Source organism: Euphorbia lathyris, chromosome 1 (genome assembly GCF_963576675.1).
Source record: "Euphorbia lathyris chromosome 1, ddEupLath1.1, whole genome shotgun sequence".
Classification (NCBI taxonomy): domain Eukaryota; kingdom Viridiplantae; phylum Streptophyta; class Magnoliopsida; order Malpighiales; family Euphorbiaceae; genus Euphorbia; species Euphorbia lathyris.
This window is the reverse complement of record NC_088910.1, coordinates 66,452,205-66,464,929: the sequence shown is the minus strand read 5'-3', so window position 1 is coordinate 66,464,929 and position 12,725 is coordinate 66,452,205.

Here is a 12,725-nt window from a genome sequence, read left to right as displayed (position 1 = left end):
TGTGGCTTATGTTCGGTTCCACCTTGTTTGTAGACAAGAGTGGCAACCGGATCCATCCCGCCTATTTGATGGAGATACAAGAGGGGGAAGATGGCGCGCTTGGATACTCATGGGGCTCAGCTGCACTAGCATACCTATACCATCACTTAGGTATTGCTAATAGAAGAGATTGCAGGCAGATCACGGGTTGTTTGACTCTTCTTCAGGCATGGATTTATGAGTACTTTGCATGCTTCAGGCCTCAGTGGTAGGGATTGGCAATAGGCACCAACGTACCTAGGGCTTCCATGTTGCCAGCGATATCTAGGGATAAGAAAGAGGATCGAGTGATAGCATTTCGATGCTAGCTTGATAGCTTGACGGCTGATGAGGTACAATTCCCATTTAACTATAAATCACTTTGCAATTAAAGTATATTAATTTACTTTTACACTAATTTAGTTGTATATGTATACAGGTGATGTGGATGTTGTATGATCGTGGTGTCGTATCCTGCACGCCGAGGACCATGTACACCGAATGGATACGATACCAGGATGTGATCGAGCCTTATATGCCCAAGAGATGCATCCGCCAGATGGGGTATGAGCAGACAGTTCCTCAGTAGATTCTTAGGTCCTCTAAGGTCGTGCGTCCCTGGTCTATTACGAGGTATCGGGTTGAGGTGCCAGATGTGATTGCATTAGATTGTTGGGCAGCGTTTCTGATCAATTCACTGCTCAACACAGTTTTGTTCACTCCCGCTCAGACTCCTTCCGCATGCCATGAGCAGTACATGATTTGGTACATCCGCTATTCACATCCCCGTCTCATGCACGACGTTCGTACACCCACACCAATTATTGAGACTCATACGAACAATTAGATGGTTAGTGATTTTAATTTTAATTATATTAGTTCACAAATATAATTAAAGCTAATTAATGACTGTTTGTTTTTTCTTTTTGCAGTGGGTTAGTCATTTTTCTAACCTGACCCTTACTGTGGTAGAAACGTTAAGACAGTATAGTGAGGATGACGCGGCGAGACATGCGGACGAATTGGATCATCTTATAAGTGTTTGGCATTTGGCCAAATGATTTGGGACCGTATGCTGAGTTTTTATTCTTATGTTTGTAGGGATTGTATTATACATTTTGTTATACTTATCTTTTTTTTTTCAATTTCTTAATAGCTTAAACCAGAGTTTCCAGAAGTGATAATAAACTGTAACATCACTAAACTGTAACATCACTAAATAGTAGCATCACTAAATAGTAGCATCACTAAATTGTAACATCACTAAACTGTAACATCACTAAATTGTAACATTAATAAATTGTAACATTATTACACATTAACATCACTAAATTGTAACATCACTACACTGTATCATCACTAAACAGTAGCATCACTAAATTGTAACATTAATAAACTGTAACATTATTACACATTAACATCGCTAAACTGGTAGCATTTTACCTAAAACAGTAACACCACTAAATATAAATCATTTCATCTAAAACAGTACCACCACTAAACTGATAGCATTTCACCTGAAACAGTAACATTAATAAACAGTGACACAACTAAACTAATAGCATTTTACCTGAAACAGTAACATTAATAAACAGTAACACCACTAAACTGATAGCATTTCACTTGAAACGGTAACATTAATAAGCAGTAACACCACTAAACTGATAGCATTTCACCTTAAATGGTAACATTAATAAGCAGTAACACAACTAAACTGATAGCATTTCACCTGAAACAGTAACATTAATAAACAGTAACACCACTGAACTGACAGATATCACTAAACTGAAGCATCACGAAACTGTACATTAATAAACTGTAACACCACAAAACTGTACATCAATAAATAGTAACATCGATAAACTGTAACATGACTGAAATGATAATAGGATCTTAAATGTGAAGGAGGATTACACATTGGATGGCTTTAACTAAGATATCATTGTGATTTTAGGTACAGTTTTTAGAGTAGTTTTACTTTGATTTTAGCAAATAAGGAAGCATTTCTTGAACTTTTATGCATTCATATCAGTTATTTAGTTTTTGCACTTACTTTGGCATCTTTTTATAGTTTTTAGGCTTTTCTAAGTGTTTTTGGATGGAATAGCGTCAAAACAGCACTTACTTGAACTTCACCTTATTTATTTTGGCTAATTGATTCACCAAAAGTCGCACCAAAAGGAGTTTTTACTTAAATTCAAAGACTGGTTGATCAATTTAGCCTTTGGACTAATGATTTTTGGAGTTTGATGTGTGTGTCTAGGTTAGAAGTGGGCAAAAATGGTGGAAAATCACGATTCGAGGACCCTGGGAGTAGTTTCGACGAGTTGGGCAAAACCAGCCTACCGAGTTGGCCCTCAGTGGCCAGCTCGACGAGCTGGCCTACGAAAATCAGTTAAAAAGTTGATTTTCCGGCCCCACGACGCACCCTTTTACACCGAACTTCCTACTTGAGTTCGAAGACATTTTGAATTAGGTTTTTGGGTCACTTTGTATCTTATAAATAAGACCCCTTTCATATGTAATTTTCATCGTTCCCTTGTGTAAATTAGCCTATACCTAATCTTGAGAACCCTCCCTCCCTCCTTCCATCTGCCATTGAAGAACTTCATCTCTGAGCTCCAATAATTCATCAAGGTTGTTCGTCCTTCAGTCCTAGGAAGACGACTGCTTGGTCGACAAGTTCCCTGAAAGTGATATCTACTCTCTTTTATTTCCTGTCTACTTTAGAAAGTGATATCTACTCTCTTTTATTTCCTGTCTACTTTAGATCTTTCCTATGTATCCTAGGTTGATTGTAAACTTGTGACAATATTCTTTTATCTTTAATATAATTTTCAGTATTAATTTCTCCATTGATTGTTATTTCCTTCTGTTTATGCTACCTAATTTGTTTAAATCATTCAATAATCCAAATATTGTCTAGGTTCATATTGCGAGTCGAATTTGATTATCCCTAATCGAAGAACATATGAAATTGACAACCTCATAGTTGGTAAGACCCATATTCCTAAACCTTAGAGCTAGCTCGGCCTGTAATAAAGGAATGGCGGGCTAGGAACCCTAGAAGGATAAATAGATTTAATCGCCTTAGGCCTCAGCAACTCAGATTAGATTATCAATTAAGTGTTAAACTAGGTTGAAAATAGTGTTATCGTATATTCCATTCACTTCCAGGTTTAATTGTCTTGCTTAAGACCACTTAGGAGTAGGATTAACTTATATAAAAACTCAATCCAAACCCCCCATATCGCCTAGATCACATTAGAAGCCTAGTAGTTTGGTACTTGCGGTATAAATTGTTGAAACACCTTTCCAATATGATTTTGATTTGACAAAATTATTTAAGTTAATCTATGATTAAGACAATTAAATTTAAGTGCTTTGATTTAATTGTACTAATGCGTTTGTTCAATGTTAAGTATAAAAATATTTATAAGAACATGAATCAAATTAAGACAGAACGTAGTCAGCATGATAACATAGCACGGGCTGAGTAAAGAATAACTCAGTACGAAAGAAGGAAAGTCTTCTTCAGAACCGAAGCTTACAAATGAAGCTAACCGCAGAAGCTGAGTGAAAAGCAACTCAGCATAAAAGAAGAAAAGTCTTCTTTGGAACTATATCTTGCAGAACGAAGCTGACCGTGGAAGCTGAGTAAAAGGCAACTCAGTATCGGAATTGGCAACAATCAAAGACAACGGCTATCAAAGTCATGCTGAATGATCTTAAGGACAGGACCATTGATCCGTTTGCTAAAAGACAAGATCCGACAGAGATCTGCACCAATTCAGAAGCTTTGGAATCATGCATGGATACAGTTTCGAGACGCATGGGTCAAATGTCCGCTGGCTAAATGACGAAACATGCACTAGAAGACAAACCTGCGAGAAGAAGACAAGCCTGGAGCCTGTCGAATTCAGACGACAGGATTGGCCTGCAAATCTGAAGCTGACCAAAACTTGTCGCAAGAGAAAGCCATTTGAATCCAACGGAAAAGTCCGGATTCAAATCATTGTATCTTCAGATTTCAACTATAAAAGGACAAGTATACCTCTTGGATCTTTTGTCGAAATACAAGAGAAAAAGCATACATACAAAAGCACACCAAAACAAGAAAAAGATCTTACACCAAATTTCCATTTCTGTGTAAAAGCTAGAGTGATTTTTGTAATCATCTAAAGTGTTCTTTGTCTGAAAAAGAAAAATTCCGTATCAATTGTAAAATTGAGAGAGTAGTGCTGAGTACTCGGTTTTAAGTACTCAGCGGTAGAGAAATCTAGGTGTTCGGTTATAGCACTTAGTAGGAGTTGAGTAGACGAATAGAGGACGGTACTCTTGCATATTCAACTGCCTTGTAAACAATTTGTGCTCTACCTTTAAAGAGCTCAGTATTGGATTGAAAAAGCCCAGAGAGATTCTGGGGACTGGACGTAGGCGGAGAGGCCGAACCAGGATAAGTCGTGCTGAGTAATTTCTAACTCTATCTCAATATATATCTGTATGTGTTGCTTGTTATATTTACTCAGTATATAAATTGTTTAAACTGACACTGAGTAAATTAGAGTGCTGAGTTGGAAGCTGACCACAAAAGTGTCATTTCCCAACTCGCAAGTAAAACAGCTCTAGTCAGTATCTGACTAAAACTGTCTTACGCCTCACTCGATCGTGCTGACCAAAGCTGAGTTGTAAAACTCAAAGAATTATATTAAGTCAGCATAATTAAAACGAAAAATTTATATTAGTTCCTAACCCCCCCTGGAACTAATCACACAGGACCAACAAGTGGTATCAAACATAATAGCTCACTACTCAAAGATATAACTATCTTGAGCTGATCTCGATAAATAGCTGAGAACAGCACTCGTTTCCTTCCAGGGAACCAAACAACACAGATACTCCCTGAAGGATTATCAATTAGTCGGGCTTCCCTATTCTTTGGTTCTAATTATACATTCTGGAAGAATAGGATGAAGAACTTTATTCAAGCCACAAACATGAGTGCATGGCTTGCAATAGTTCAAGGCCCATATGTGCCTTATAAAACTGTTGACAATGAGAAAGTTGTTAAGAGTGAAACTGAGTGGTCAGAAGATGACCTCAAGAAATTACAAAATAACGCTTCGGCTATCAATATGCTTGACTGTGCTCTAGATGATGTAGAGTACAATAAGATTTCAGGTTGCGAGTCAGCACAGGAGATATGGAAAAAGCTGGAGGTGACCTATGAAGGCACGAGCAAGGTCAAGGAATCTAAGGTAAACCAGCACATGAGACTATACGAGCTGTTCGAGATGAACGAAAATGAAGACATCTCGGAGATGAACTCAAGATTCACAAATATAATAAATGAGCTCAAGAGGCTCGGGAAGAATTTCACCAAAGAGGAACAGGTGAAGAAGATCTTGAGAAGTCTACCCAAGAGCTTGCAAGCTAAGAAAACGGTTGTGGAGGAAGCCCAAGACTTGACCACGTATAAATATGACGAGCTGATCGGATCTCTGCTGACTCATGAGATCTCTATGAAAAACTTCGAAGCAAAAGAAAAGTCAGAAGACAAGAAGCAGAAATCTCTTGTCATGAAAGCTGACTCAACCGAAGCTGACTCATTAGATGATGAGAAGATGACCATGTTTACAAGAAAAATGAAGAAGTTGTTCAGAAAGAACGACAGGAACAGCAAGAGGCCATACAAAAGAAGCGACAGGTACAAAGCTGAGTCCAGTGACAACAGATATAAAAAGGACAGCTCCAAGCCTGTCACATGCTTCGAGTGCCATCAAACTGGGCACATTAAGTCAAGTTGTCCCAACTTAAAGAAAGAAAAGAAGGGAAGCAAAAAGGCAATGGTGGCCACATGGAGTGACAGCGATGAGTCAACATCATCTGAAGCTGATGCCACCGAGTCAGCAAACATATGCTTCATGGCCGATGATGCTGCTGACCACACTCAATCTGAGCAAGCTGACCTATCTGAAGAATCTGAACAGGAGGAATACTCAAATGAGGTAACTTCCTTACAGTTGCTTAGAAATGAAATGGTTAACGCCCTGAGTGATTTATATACACTGACTAAAAAGTGTAACAAGAAAATAAAGGCACTCAACAAGTGGTGTGACGAGATTGAAGAGGTCAAACTAAGTGACCTTCGATATCTTCTCCAAGACAACTCAACTTTGCATAGCAATATGGAAATCATGCATAAGTTTGTCTCGAAATTCCAATCAGATTCAAAGAAACTGAGAAAGGATGTCACAAATCTACAGAACCAAATGAAAGGTTCAAATAAATCCCATGCTGAGTACTCATGTACTGGTCAGCGTAGACAGTTCACTCAGTGTGACTGTTGCGAGAAAAGAGGACACACAATAGACGTGTGTTGGTATAATAAGAGGATTGTCCAATGTGACTTCTGCGGAAAGAAAGGTCATACCACCAAGGTATGCTGGCATGCTCAGCACAATGGTGCTGACCAAAAACAAAGTCACCCCAAAAGGGTAACATTTTGTGACTTCTGTGGTAAAGCTGGCCACACAATAAATATATGTCGTCACAAACTAAAACATGATATAGCATATGTTTATGCTAACAAACGAGGACCCAAAAAGAATTGGGTACCTAAAGTTGAATAGTTTAAAATGCAGGTGAGCCTGAGATGCGTGGAGAAATCAAAACTATGGTATATTGATAGCGCATGCTCGAGGCACATGACTGGTGATGAAACTTAGTTCATCACGCTTGAGCTTAAACAAGGTGGAAACGTAAGCTTTGGAGACAATAAAGAGGGTAAGATAGTAGGATCAGGTACTATCGGAGGTAACCCCACTATTGAGTCAGTCTCCTTAGTCAAGGGTCTCAAATATAACCTATTGAGCATAGCTCAGCTGTGTGACAGTGGTAGACAGGTTATATTTGATGCTACTCAGTGTCGGATACTCGAGGGAAAAACAAATAAATTGATTTTAACTGCCCCTCGTGTTGACAATGTATACATGTTGAGTTTAGAAAAATAGTTTTCCAAAAATATATGCTTAGTATCTAAAGAGGATAACTCCTGGCTATGGCATAGAGACTTGGTCATGTAAGCATGGACCTCCTTGCCAAATTAGCTAGAAAGCAACTAGTTGAGGGATTGCCCAAATTGAAATTTGAGAAAGATCAATTATGTAATGCTTGTCAGCAAGGTAAACAAAAGAAAAAGTTTTTCAAAGTAAAAACATTGTCTCAACCAAAAGACCATTGGAATTACTACATTTGGACCTTTTCGGACCTGTCCAGCCACTCAGCTTGGGCGGTAAGAAATTCTCCTTAGTCATTGTAGACGATTTCTCTCGGTATACTTGGATCATCTTGCTGAGTAGCAAGGATGAAACATTTGAGATGTTCACAACATTGATTAAAAATCTTGAAAATGACAAAGACCTAAAAGTAGCTCATATTAGAAGTGATAATGGCGGAGAATTCAAAAACCAACAGTTTGACGAATTCTGTGAAGTCAGTGGTATTGACCATAATTTCTCTGCTCCTAGAACACCTCAACAAAATGGGGTTGTTAAAAGGAAGAACAGAACAATTGTCGAAATTGCTAGGACAATGCTGAGCGAAAATAGGCTTCCAAAGTATTTCTAGGGTGAAGCTGTCCACACATCATGCTATATACTCAATAGGTTTAGTTAGACCTATTCTTAAGAAAACCCCATATGAACTTTGGAAAGGACGGAAGCCCAATATTGGTTACTTTCGTGCCTTTGGGTGTAAATGATTTATACTCAACACCAAAGATAACCTTACTAAATTTGATGCTAAAGATGACGAAGCAATCTTTCTCGGGTACTCAACTAACAGTAAAGCATATAGGGTTTATAACAAACGAACTCAAGTTGTAGAAGAGTCTGTCCATATCGAATTCGATGACACTAACCCTGCAGGAAAGTCAACTCAGTCCGCTGAAGATGAACCAAGCTCAGCTTCCGCTGATCAAAATGGAGCCCCTGAGTCATCAGTACAAGGACTAACCAAAGGTAAGCACGAAACCAAAATTACCTTTGCCGACCAAACTACTCCTGCAGATATTGTAGAAACACCTATTCCAGACAACTCAACATTACCCAAAGAAATCAAAATTCCAAGAGGACATTCGGAGAAGTCCATTCTTGATGCTGCTGACAACAAGCTGATGACAAGAGACCAGCTTAGAAAGTATCTCAGCAATATTGCATTCGTCTCAATACATGAGCCAAAGAGTTTCACTGATGCTGAGCACCACGAACACTGAATCAATGCTATGCAAGAAGAGCTTGATCAGTTCAAAAGAAATGAGGTATGGGATTTAGTACTAAAACCTAGGAATCAAAAGACCATAGGAACTAAGTGGGTCTTTAAAAATAAGCTAGATGAGCAAGGCAATGTAGTCAGAAACAAAGCCCGACTTGTAGCCCAAGGCTATAGTCAGCAAGAGGGCATTGACTATGGTGAGACCTTTGCACCTGTAGCTAGGTTGGAGGCTATACGTATTTTATGTGCTTATGCTAGTTACATGAATTTCAAACTATATCAAATGGATGTTAAGAGTGCATTTCTTAATGGCTTTATGAACGAAGAGGTATATGTTAGTCAGTCTCCTGGGTTTGAAGATCCAAAGTTTCCAAACCACGTTTATAAACTCAAGAAGGCCATGTACGGCCTGAAACAAGCACCTCGTGCTTGGTATGAGAGGTTGACCAATTTCCTACTGACCAGGAACTATGTCAGAGGCAAAGCTGACACAACCTTATTCATTAAGAAAAAGGGTAAAAATACCATGCTGGCACAAATTTACGTAGATGATATAATATTTGGTGCTGCTGACGAATCTATGTGCAAAGAATTTAGCAAACAGATGCAAACTGAGTTCGAGATGTCTATGATGGGCGAACTCAACTTCTTTCTTGGACTTCAAATCAAGCAAGGGAAGAATGGCATATTTATTAGTCAGTCTAAGTACGCCAAAGAAATGTTAAAGAAGTTTGATATGGAAGAATGTAAACCCATATCAACCCCAATGGGTACTGATACTGTCCTTTGTGCTGGCGAGAAAGGTAAGTTAGTAGGCAGCAAGTTATATCGAGGTATGATTGGCTCTCTACTCTATCTTACTGCTAGTAGACCTGATATTCAGTAATCAGTATGCTATTGCGCTAGATATCAAGCTGGCCCCAGAGAATCACACCTTATAGCTGTGAAAAGAATTTTTAGATATTTGCAGAGCTTAGTTAATGCAAGTTTGTGGTATTGAGAGGGGTCAAAAACCCCTATCTTTGGGTACGGTTTTAGGACGGTTTTTAGAGTAATTTGGTTAATAAGCGAGCAATTCTCGCATTTAAATGCTTTTGTGTGAGTTAGTTAGAAATTGGAAACGTTCTATTTACTTTTCGTTGTTTAGGCTCGTTTTGTGATCAATTTAGGCAAATACGGCCGAAATAACATGCATATTAGAATTCCGTTATCTTTTGAAGCTAATTGGTCCGTCAAAAGTCGCACCAAACGAAGCGTTTGCTCAAAATAAGCGATTGACGGATCAATTTGGCTTTTAGACTAATGTTTCCTGGAGTTTTTATGCGTGTGCAGGTGTAAGTTCGGACGAAAAAGGGTATAGAAGTCATCCGGCACGGATCGAGCGCGTTTCGGGCGAAAACGCTCGGCGAGCAGGACCCCCCGGCAGCCGCTCGGCGAATTGAGCATCGGCACGCAGCCCGGGCAGCAGCCCAGGCAGCGCCCGGGCACTGCCCAGGCACTGCCCAGGCACTGCCCAGGCAGTGTGTCTGCTCGTCGAGCAGGCAGTGCCTGCTCGCCGAGCAGGCCACCAGGCGCCTGCTCGGCGAGCAGGGGCTGCTCGTCGCAATTCTGCTCGGTGAGCAGCCTTTCCTGCTCGGCGAGCAGACCTGCGGGAATTGGTCAAAAAGACCAATTCTGCCCCCACAAAGCCACGTTCGGCCCCACGTCTTCCTACACCAACAAGGACACGAAATTAGGTCAAAACGAGGCCCGAGACGCGTCTATAAATAGGAATTTTCAATTGTAAATTAGATATCTTTTACTTTTGTAATTAGCTTAGCTTCCACCTTGAGAAATCCTCTCCACCTCCTCTATAACCTTCAAACCTCCATTGAAGACACCTCCGAAGCTCCGTTCACCGAGGATTACTCAAGCTCCATCCTTAAATCCTAGAAAGACGCCTGCATTGGTAGACAGGTTCCCTGAAAGAGATTTTTCTTCTTTTATATTCTGTCTAGCCTCTGATACATGCTATGAATTCTAGGTTTATTGTAACTTCGTGACAATTCCTTCATCTTTGATATATAATATAGATTTTGTTTATTCAACTGTTTTGATGTTTTAATCTTTGTCTTACGCTTTGTCTGATTGGTTTAACTCATTCGATAATCCCAAAATTAGGTTGGCACATATTGCGAGCTGAATCTGACCTAGTCAGCGCCTATAGGATTGACGACCCTATAGAAGATTAAACCCAAATTACTGAGCCTTAGAGCTAGTTTCGGCCTTACAAGGGAATCACGAACTAGGGACTTTAGGAGGATAGGTCGGGTTAATCGCCTTGGACATAAGCGACTTAGTTTCAATTCAATTGCTTAAACACTCTATCATTATTATCATCGTATTCCTTCATGTTCATTCAGTTAATTGCTTTGGTAAAAGATCAATTAGGGGTAGAGTAATTTAGTTAGGCTTAGAATAACTCAGCTAGAATTAGATAACTTAATTAGAATTAGTGTAATTCAACCTAGGAGTAGATTAATTAAACAAAACCAAACTCAAAACCCCCTAAGCCTAGATAACATCCGAGACTTAGTAATTCGGTACTTGCAGAAATAAATCCTGTGGACGATAACCTGGACTTAAACCCAGAAATTTATTACTTGATAACAACGGGGTACACTTATCCCTCAGATCGGGTTCTTCACGGAATCCGCATCAAGTTTTTGGCGCCGTTGCCGGGGATTTATTTCTTCTGCAATATCAAACCAAAGGTTGATTTGTTAGTTTAGGCATTCATTGTGAATATCTTTGTTTATATCGTTTATACTTGTTGATATATGATTTCTTTATACGTTTCTATACTTGTTCATATCTGTATACTGTTACTTATCAACTTTTGTGCTAGAACTTCACTTTTTCTCAGCATTCTCTGATCAATGAATTGGCAAGAAAAAGTCGAGTGGCAAGCTCAAAAGTTTACTATCCCATCAAGACAATACATTCATACCCTGGAGAATGAGGCTCCCAATCCCTCCATGGCCGACTTAAATGAGAAAATGGATATCTTGATGGCAAATCTGAGCCTCAACACCAATGAAAGTGTAAGTTTTGTGGGTAATCACTAAAGGTATAATTCTAACCCCAATTCTTACAGCTTTTATGGTAGACCTCAACACTCAAATCTGTCCTACGGGAACCCTAAAATATTGAGGCCTCCAAATAGGTTTGTTAATAAGCACAGGGAAAACGAATTGGGAATGTTCCCTTACGAACAAGCAAGCCAAGTTCCTCCACAACCCTCTAGCTCACGAGATGAGGTGCTGTCCCTTTTGAAAGGAATATCAGCCCGACTTACAATCAACGAGGAGGTTTGCAAGGACTTGAGCAACCAACTGGCTCAAATAAACCAAGAGATGCAAAAGCAATCCCGAGATGCTCTCCCAAGCATAAAGGAAAACATAGAAATCCCACAAAGGGAATCAGCTCAAGCCATCTCTTTGAGGAATGACAAAAAGGTAGAACCAAGTCCACTATCACATGCATCACTCGAGGTAAGTGAAGAACCGGAAGCGGTAAGCAACCCCGGTTCAAAATCTGAAATTCTAAATCATGTGGTAGAGATAAAAGATCAAATCAAAACTTGTGTATCTCAAGTACCTTTTCCTCAAACATTAGAAAAGTTTAGGTTTGTTTCATGCTCAGAAGTTTTCATTCTCTTCGACCTACCAAGAGAATCCAAAAGGGAGCAAACCAAACTTTTTCATAATATGTTTAAATTCGGCCTCCTGCTTTCATTAAACTTATTAGAGGCTCTTAATCCGTTTTGTAGGTACGGATTATTTATTCAGGAATTTGAATTCCTAACGCGAGTAGAAGCATACACCTAGGCGGGAATTCTATGTCGAGCTCACCGACTATAACGTAGCGCTTCTTGGGAGGCAACCCAAGTTTCAATAAAACTTTTCAGGTTTGTTTTATTTAGATTATACATTGATCCTTTAGTTTAGTCTTTTTAGTTTTCTTTTACGTTTTTTTTAAAGTGTTCGTTAAAAAAAATAAATAAATAAATAATAATAAGAAAAAAATAAATAAATAAATAATTAAATAAATAAATATTTTTTTTAGTTGTTTAGTTTTATTTTTTTTTTATTTTATTTATTTTTATTTTTATTTTTATTTTTTATTTTTAAGTTTTTAGGTTCAAAATAAAATTTAAAAAAAAAAAAAAAAAAATATTTTGGCCCCAGGAGGCCCAGCTCGGCGAGCTGGGCACTGCCGCCCAGCTCGGCGAGCAGGGCACTGCCGCCCAGCTCGGCGAGCAGGGCCCTGCTCGCCGCGCGCTGGGCGCTGGGCGCTGGCGCCCAGCCTGCCGCTGGGCACTGCGCCCAGCCTGCCGCTGGCCGCTGGGCACTGCTGCCTAGCGGCGGTGCTCGGCCGCGATTGAGGAATTT